The following is an 8,966-nucleotide window of genomic DNA, read 5'->3' as shown; positions in this document are numbered from 1 at the left end:
TTGCCCGGTTTATATGTGCTCGCAAGTTATTACAAATTCACTCTATAGTCTGCTTCATTTTTTCGTGTTTTTTTTTCCCACGTGTGTCCCTTCCGGATTTTCTTGACCATGGCTGCTCACTGGGTGCTGCTACTGCTGCTGCTGCTGCTGTCTGGCCGAATATCTCATACGTATAAAAATTAATTATGTGCACGATGCTGGCTAGGATCGAACCTCGGCCCCCGAGCAAGAGCAACCCGATGCTTTAGCCATTAGGCCACAATCGCACGCATACTTCTGTCGTGCCAACAAACTGGCTCTTTCTGATGATCAACGCGTGTTGATTGCGATGATGATTTCCATACTACGGCACATACCCACAACGGGGAATTTGCCAAGAAGCGAGGGGTACATTTAAAATAAATAAGAAGAGATTAAAAAAATACGAGCCAATGTAAGAAAGAGTTGGCACGTTGCATGTAGCATGGCTGCGCGAGAGCTCATGCGCTCGCGACAATTTCCTTTACGCCAAAGACGCAGGAATAAAACGGGAAAGTTTATAGCATCGCATTAACTGCTTTAGGAAAGCTTCAATTCACATAGATTCCAAAATCTGTATTCTATCTCGATATATATATTTTTTGTTTCACTTAATATTCGAGAGCACCGCGTATTTCCTCGCTTCCAGGTCAGGAACATTAAAATTCAGGCTGTTATAAAGGAGTGGCTGTCGTTTCTAATGCTTCTCAGGAAAAGTACGGCCCTTATCCTAAAGGCTGTAGAGTTCCCGCGTTTCAAGGACTCTGTGCTTGAGCTTTTAAGTGATTAATTTTGCCTCTAGTGAGGTAGCCGGTGCGTACAGTTTTTCTTTGCCAAGCCAGGAGTTGGTGGTGGCGACGGGTTTGCGAACTAAGAGCTTTGCATTGCTTTGCTTGCTAATAAGCCCAAAAGCGCAAGATTACATGCGAAATGGGAATCGTCAGCAACCAAGCCAGAAAGTACCATGGCTGTTATGCGAAAACTTGCGGAAAGTTTCATTATTCATGCACATTTCAAGGTCGCGGTTTATATAGGCATGACCTTCTGAATATGTTATCGGAAATATTCGTTTTTTTTGTTATTTGCTTCGCTTTAAGACGTTTGTTTTGTCTACGGGCCTCGCCTTTATGTCTGTTTTTATATTTTGACGTCAAGTTTTCTTAGTGAATCGTCCCAGATATGACTGACCATGGCTGCTGCTGCTGACTTGCCGAGTAGCTCAACACATGCCAGCACTTATATAATGAATAGCTATATATAGCCATCTGCGCTACTCCGATAGTTATGCCGGTGACCGGTTCTGTTGCCCACGGAATTACGGAATGAAACAACAAGCGGTACCTAAATATTCCTAATGCAGCAACCTATAGGCCTTCAAGCGCATGATTACTTTAATAAAGCAGACGTTTCTTTCCCGTATGGCGAGCCTGCTGGGTTCGCTTCTCGCCAAGTAAAGGGGTCTCACCCTAAAGGCAACTGGTCAAGGCACCATTATAGCAAAGTGCGTCGATCCGAGAGGCAGTGTAGTCCGCGATAGCGTAGGTCGCGCGGCTGGTACGCGTGCCTGCCGGGCGCGCACTTATTCTCTGTGCTGCAAACCATTGTCCAGAACACGAAAAGCTGCCTGCGCGTTTACGCGAAGCCAAATGACAGAGAAGTTCTGCAATGGGAGAGGAACGTAAACAGTTCCTTGGAAACAAAGTGAAATTGCACGCACGATGTGTGTCTCTGCATAGCTTTTAGAAACCGCTCCAGTAAATCTTCACTTCACATTCGATTCGAAATGGCGCGTTGGGGCCGTATATTTTATTTTATTGACAAGTACGCTATGATTGGTACCAAATAAATAAAACGCATGGGCTGTCATTTTATTTATCTTCCCTTCGCGTTTGTTTAGCGATGCTGACTGCATGAGAAGAGCAACGCAGGTACCGGGAATGAACTTGTACACAGCACTTTCGTTCATTCATTCAGATAACTTTATTGAGTGGCCTGCGATTTGGTGGGGTAGGCCTGGACCCTGCTTAGGTTTCGGCCAAAGGTTGTTGGCCCTTGGCGGCTTCCTCGGCTCGCTGAACAACCCAGAGTTGGTGCTGCAGGTTCGAGCTAAGCAATGCAGACTCCCAGCGCGCGCGGAGGCTATCGCTTTTTGAGGCTGCATATCGTCGCCAATTAAAGAAAATAATAATTCATTAAACATAACAGGAAAAAAATTCAAGATACATTTTCACTTTACAGCAATGTATGCTACTCTGTCGTTCTTTTTTTAATTGACAATTATATAAAATATATGGCACACATTGCTACACTAACTATAACCACTAGTGGAAAGGCTTTGGCGATCCCTTCTTCCTTTCGTAAAGCATTACGAAAGAGTCAGAAAATGGAAAAATATAAATGACGCAAGAACAGGACAAAAGAAGCTATCATTCCGCAGCAAGGTCAGAGCCCTAAAAGACAGAAAAGTACATGAGCTGAGGCAGCACGAAGAATATTGAGTGGGCTTTTGTGGCGGACGCTATCTTTAGTCTTTGGGTCATTTTCGGTTTTCGCGTGCCTACGCCCAAGTGTGAAATTAATCTATGCGCACATATAGTTACCCGCCCAAGGTTCTACATGATAATCCTAATCCTGACAGTCCGTTAAAAGAAAATGTATGAGAGAGAACAGCTTAATTCGAAAAAGGCGAACAAGAACACTTCATCCACCACCAGAGCCAGCTGCTTAATTGTATACCTGCTTATTTGTCTTTACAAAAGTTGACTCACCATCTGGGCACTGCCTAAGTGGATGTCCAGAGAAGCTGTTGCAAAACCACTACTACAACTGCTGATGGGGGTATGCAATGCTTCATCGATGGTTCGGATGAATGTGTTGAGCTTGTTCTCTATTGAAACGTGCGCTGTTCTGTTGTTGTATGGGCGTTTAATGAATGTACGCACTGTTCGATTCACTTTGCTGAGCGCTTGCAGTCTCTGCCTTACGGGGGTATGAGCCATAGCATCTTCTGCTTGCTTGCGGGGGCATGGGCCATTGAATTTTTGCTTGTTTATGGGGCTATAAGCCATTGCTGCTGATGATAGATGCTTGTTTTGAGCTTGTTCTTTATTGAAACATGCGTTGTTCTGTACGTTGTATATGTGATCCTAATGAATGTATGTACTGTTTGCTTCACTTTGCTGAGGGTTTGTAGTCTCTGCAATACGTGGGAGATGAGCCATTGCACTTTTGCTTAATTAAGGATGTATGAGCCATTACTGAAGATAATTTCTGGTCACGGACGGACACCAAAAATGCTGACCACGTAGATGGTAACAGCTTCGCTGTAAAATTCCAAACTTAGTACATATCAAACATTTACCTAAGAATGAATGACTTGCTCTTATTACCACTCTGTTTTGATTACACGCTGCGTTTGACAACTCCTGCGTATAATCGATGGCGGGGTTACTTTCACATAACTGCCAACTCTCCCGAATTTTTCGTAAAGTTTGCAAATTCGGGCTTGTTTCTGCTTTTGCGAAATTTGTTTTGAACTTTATGAAAAGTTCTGTTACTGAAAATTTTCGCTCGTCCGTCTCCAGAGATATTTCCTCAAATATTGTGCCCATCAAAGGACATCAGAAGAATACTTGTTCCCTGCAGGTTTGTTGAGAAAAAGTTTTTACAATTGGCATCATCAAAGTAGCTGTGAAATGCACCGTTATCTAAAAAAAGAATGATCTGCATGTCACTTTAATGCTTCTCCAAAGTTTACTGCGGCTCGCTTGCTGCATGTAAAGGTAGATGATTGTAATAAAATGCGCATGTAATCCACAAAAGTAGCGCGTCCAGTGAAAAAAGAAAGAAAGAATAAAAATGAAAAGAAAACAAAGTCGGAATATGCACTCTCTCTCCCCACTTTTCCGGGATTATGTCTGCGCGATATTTACAAATTCGAATGTTCACAGGTTGGCAGGTTTGCTATCATTACGCTCTCACTGGGCGCTAAATTTTCGTTGCCCTGATTCCGTAGGAAGCAGAATCTCGTGCTGAACAGGCACCTCGCACAATATTTCAACTCGTTTCGAATACCCAGACCGAAGGTAACACTCCGTCAACTTTGCTTCCAGGGAATTGCGCGAATCGTGTCCGTAATTAATGTTTTGTCGCAGACAGCGTTTCGACAACAATAGTAACGGGTGCAGTGTGCGCAACTGACGCAAGAGAAGCTTTTTTTTCGCGGTGATTTTTTTAGCATATGCAATGTTTTGTACATGAAGTACAGGTTCAGTCAAATGTGTTTATAACGAAGTGCTCGGGACTTCCAAAATTCTTCGTATTGCAAAATCCTTTGTTGCAGATGTCGCGGAACGCACAGTTCACAATATAGCACCCTAAGCCCGATCAGAAAAAGAAAAACTTTATTTCACATGATTGCAAGGGGGGTGGGGGTTACTCAGTGGAATAAGCCACTAAATTTTTGCGACACTTTGTCTGACAGAATGTACGACTGCGGCAACCTTATTGCGTCGAAGTTCGGAACATGCTTCGCGGCGAAACGCGGGAGCTACGCAATGCAAAACTGCAGACTGTCGAATGCCGCTATGGCCTCCCATGCGGTTAAAATTCTTGTTTCGTTTACAGGATCGCCATAAATGTTGCCTTCCTTCACATGCGCGTCCTTTTCGCCTTAGGTGGCTTTGAATTCACCGTCAGCCGTCAGCTACATTTTATTAGAGACTGCAACGTAACCGTCAGCCGTCGCGCTCACTGATACGTTACAACGAGCAGTGCAGCAGGACTACTTGTGAAAGCACGCTCGTCAAGTAAATGTCTAGCGCCGTCGTTAGCGCTAGCGCAGAGTGCACCTTCGTGACGTCGGAGCAGTGCAGTGGCGTCAACGCTACGTCGAGTTCGTTGTACAACAACCAGTCAGCCTTCGGGGATGCCTAGATTCCTTCGTTGTACAGGTAAATTCATTGTAGTGGTCTTCGTTGTAGAGGCCCGCCTTCGAATGTACATAACTGTTCTTTCTTTTACCAATCGGATGGGATGTGTTATGCCACTCGAAGTTGCTCTTTTAGAGATGTATTTTTTTCTTTGTAGCAGCGGTTCTTGATTATACTAAAATAAACGGGTAGATCAATCAATCAATCGATCAATCAATCAATCAATCAATCAATCAATCAATCAATCAATCAATCAATCAATCAATCAACCAATCAATCAATCAATCAATCAATCGATGAATGAGTCAATGAATCAATGAAATAATCGATCGATCGATCAATCAATTGTTCCAACAGACAGCCAGTCACAATGCCGGAAATATTCAACCAACCTTGTTGTATTTGTTAAGGTCTTCTCGCTTAGCGTCTCTGCAGTACGTCGAAAATAATTTTCCGAACTATTCCTTTAAAGCGTTCATTATTTATGAACATCCAGAAGCAACTCCGGTATTTGACGGCTCTTGCCGCAAGTCGGTCATTTGAGAAATCACATTAGCCTAAACGTGGCTCTTTCCCTTGCGTTGCTTTTTGCTCATTTTCTGTAGCATTCACTAAGTATAGGACAGGAATTCAGAGTAAGCGGTCTACCACTTGGATACAGAAAAAACAAAGCAACTGCTTCTCCCCATCTCCTTCTGGACATAATGAATTCTAAACAACAATGCGACATAAGGCACAAACGTCCACTGATTTCGCCAAAATGCTGAATAGGTTGTACTGAGCAGGGCAAATATTTACCCTCTGCTATATATATGTTAAGCGAATTCTCTGTCGGCAAGTATAATTTGTTCGGTCATTCTTGCATGATTCAGCGCATAGTCGTGGGCAAATCCGATTAAGGAGTCTCCCATATTTATTTTTGTTTGCCACTAAAGGTATTGTGCCTGACAGCTATATGGTCCTTTATACGTGCTGGCATACTGCTGGCCTAATCAATATTTCACTAGGAGGCTGATGTTAGTAGTATAGTCAAACAGGAAACAAATTTGTCATGATATTTGGGGTTCACATAGCACTGACAATCATAGTTTGTGTTTAGAGCCAATTATATCTCCAGCTATCCGTGGCACATACGCGTTTTACACGTTTCAATTCTTCACTCCGTTTTATTTCATTTTAAGTATATAGCCTTCTTTCGTTCATCTCCCCACTTTGCTGTTTGTATACTTCTGGAACTTTATGGCTCACTTGAAACCCTAGATGTCCCTATTTACCATTTGGAATAAATAAATTGCATAAATAAAGATGTGCGATGGTCGTTTCGGACCCTGCCACGTTGTAGTGGTTCTGATAAACTGGAGCGAGTTCTCCCTTGTGTATAGTTGAGAAAACCAAATACTAATTAATTACACTAGAACAAATTTTTTCTCAAGTAATTTTTTCATGTACAAGTTTGCTCTCCAGGGTTAGAAGTCTATGTGAAGAAGTTCTAATTTTTCTTGATCTATAATGGTGTTTCGATTTTGGGGGTTAAATAGGATAATAGCGTAGTGAAATAGCATTCCACTTAGCTGCTCAGCAGTGCCGTTATGGAAGTAAATACTGTAAGTCCCCTCAAATACATTTGCTTAGTTAATTCTGGGTAAGGAGTTTAACCACGAGCATTAGTTTTAAATGGGTGCAAAAAGATGATGCTTATGTTTTATGAGCTCTGATTTCTCGTGACTAGCATCCATATGTGGGCAGAAATAAAAGAGAGATAATCGTGCGGTGAAGGCAGGGAGGTTAACCGCAGAAGATTCTGGTTTGCTACCCTGCACTGGGGGAAGTGTAAGGGAGGGTGAAAGACGGCAAGAATAGCGCAGAAAAAGCAAATGCAAGACAAATTAATAGAGGAGGTTGGGAACGTCCGTGAGAACTAGAATCTCTCTCATAGGCCACTCGAACGCAAGAATTTTAAGAGTGCCTTGACTGTCTTGTGGTGTGGCGACTGTACAGTTCGGCGTACCAGGACTGTCTGCTCCGAAAGCAGCCGGTGGTCAAGACGCGCCTGCGCGGTCGCGAGTGACTGCCTGCGCTGTATCGGGGACGATGACAAAGAACGTGCTCGATAGCTCCGTCGCTGCCGCAGTGGTCACAAGCAGCACTGTCTTCCATATTGATGCAGAAAGCAAATGATATTGTAAAAGCGACACTAAGACACAGTCAGTAATGAAAAAGTTTTCTCGGGTCGGGATAGTCCAAGTGGACAACGAAGTTGAAGACAGGTGTTCAGTCGATGAAGATGTGTGTGCTAGAAACTAAGTGTGTTCCAGAACAATTCTATGGCGTCATTTGCAAGCACTCGAAGTTTCACTGTTGCATCTGTTCTTGACAGTAGGATTGGTTCCTGCACGCCGTCTTCATGAGCAGATCGAGCAGCTTCATCGGCATGTTCGTTGCCCATTACGCCATAGTGGCTAGGGAGCTACTGAAGCATGACGTCATGTCCTTGCTCGATGATGCGGTGAAGGAGCTCTCAGATTTCTGGAACTAGTAGTTGTTCGTAGGGTCCATGGCGTAAGGCAGCAAGCAAGCAATGTAGGGCTGCCTTAGAGTCACATAAGACACTCCATTCTTATGGAGTGTCCTCATTATGCGAAGAGCACTATGAAGAGCAGCAAGCTTTGCGGCTGTCGATGTCGTCTGGTGTGATGTCTTGAACTTCAAGGTAGCGATTTTCGCAGGAAAAATCACTGATCCTAAAGCTCATTCGCCTACCACATTGCGAAGGATAGATTGGACTGGGTTAAAAAAATGCTGGAGGACTCTTTCCAGAAAGGTCTCGCCTCTGGACTAAAACAATCTATTAAACAAGTGGCGCAGAAAGCTACGCGCACGCTCATGTTCTCACCTAAGCACTCGCAATTAGACCTGGAATTGGAACGACATCGCGCGATTCGCCGACGCGTCGAACGAAGATACAGACACATGAAGTCCATCCACGATCTAAGGACAGCCCAGCGCACTAAAAAAAATAGAACGTCGCAGAGATAAACCGGAATCCAAGCGACGGAAAAAATAGTGCGAATCCCTTGGGCCCCGTAAACCATTGTCCTCAGATATGGAGAACAGTGAGAGGCCTACGTTCTGTTCCGGAACATCGCCTCCCCATTCAAGGCCCTAGCGCTCTTCCAACGCCGACAAAACCTCGATTTAGCGGAAGATTTCTGTGCTATGATTACAGGCCAGTCAACCGGCACAAGTTCATTTACATTTACCAACGTTCCGGATACAGTATTTAAGCATGGATCTGCTGTTCACCATTCAAGAGCTCGAAGCGGCACTTGCCTTATGTAATCAGTCGTCATCACCTGGCCCAGATGTTATATCTTACCGCATGTTGTGCCACCTCAGTGAACCGGCGTGAAGTGAATAGCTGCACATCCTCAATGACTCCTGGCAGGATGGAGACGTTCCTCAAGAATGGAAGACCAGTCGTCTAGCACTGTTTCTCACACCTGGCAAGTCTCCTCTAGAGATTACTTCATACCGCCAATAGCAAAAATAAATACTTCTGTGCGAGGCATGGAGCTTTTAAAGAAAAACATTTTTCTGTGCTCTCTCTAAGCTCTCATTAAGTAGAGCCACTCTTAACCTATCCTAAGAGTGGTTTATTAAAAATGTTTATACCGACGACAAGGTCAGGAAGCACCTTTTCTTTGCAGTAGTGCCTTCGTGTCTCGTGCGGTAAACTTTCTTTCTTGATAAAAGGTTTTTGATACCCAAAGGGACGTACAAATATCGTAAGCCCATTTCCACATGTAGTTGATGTTTTTATTTAGTAGCGGAGTGCTTAAAATGCATAAAAATAAAGGAATACGACGTGCTACACTATTTACAAGTCCCAATAGAGAGGAGCATGCATGTGCGTAAGCAAGATCATGGTCCACAAATAACTATTGTTTTTTGTTATCAGACAGCGCTCTTAAGGCGCCGTGAAAGAACTTGTCGTGTAACGTGGAATTCCTATGGGCA

Source organism: Dermacentor variabilis, chromosome 2, assembly GCF_050947875.1.
Source record: "Dermacentor variabilis isolate Ectoservices chromosome 2, ASM5094787v1, whole genome shotgun sequence".
In the NCBI taxonomy this organism is placed as follows: Eukaryota; Metazoa; Arthropoda; class Arachnida; order Ixodida; family Ixodidae; genus Dermacentor; species Dermacentor variabilis.
The sequence above is the reverse complement of the archived record's forward strand: the minus strand, read 5'-3'. Positions refer to the sequence as shown.